This window comes from Geospiza fortis, unplaced genomic scaffold, assembly GCF_000277835.1.
Source record: "Geospiza fortis unplaced genomic scaffold, GeoFor_1.0 scaffold5, whole genome shotgun sequence".
Taxonomy (NCBI): Eukaryota; Metazoa; Chordata; class Aves; order Passeriformes; family Thraupidae; genus Geospiza; species Geospiza fortis.
In genome coordinates, this window is record NW_005054421.1 from 2090270 (window position 1) to 2090471 (window position 202).

Sequence of the window (202 nt, forward strand, 5' to 3'; positions counted from 1 at the left end):
AGCACCACAGGGCCGTGGTTTCGGCAGCACAGCTGAGGCAGGATCTGCTGTGGGATGTGGGGTGGATGTGCAGCTCCTCCTGGCCAGGGCTGCTCCTTTGCGTGGCCACAGAGACCCTCCACATGGCCGGAGCTGCTGGAACCAACACTGATGGAACAGCACATCACCCCCTCCTTCCCCACGATGCTCCTCCCCTGAACAA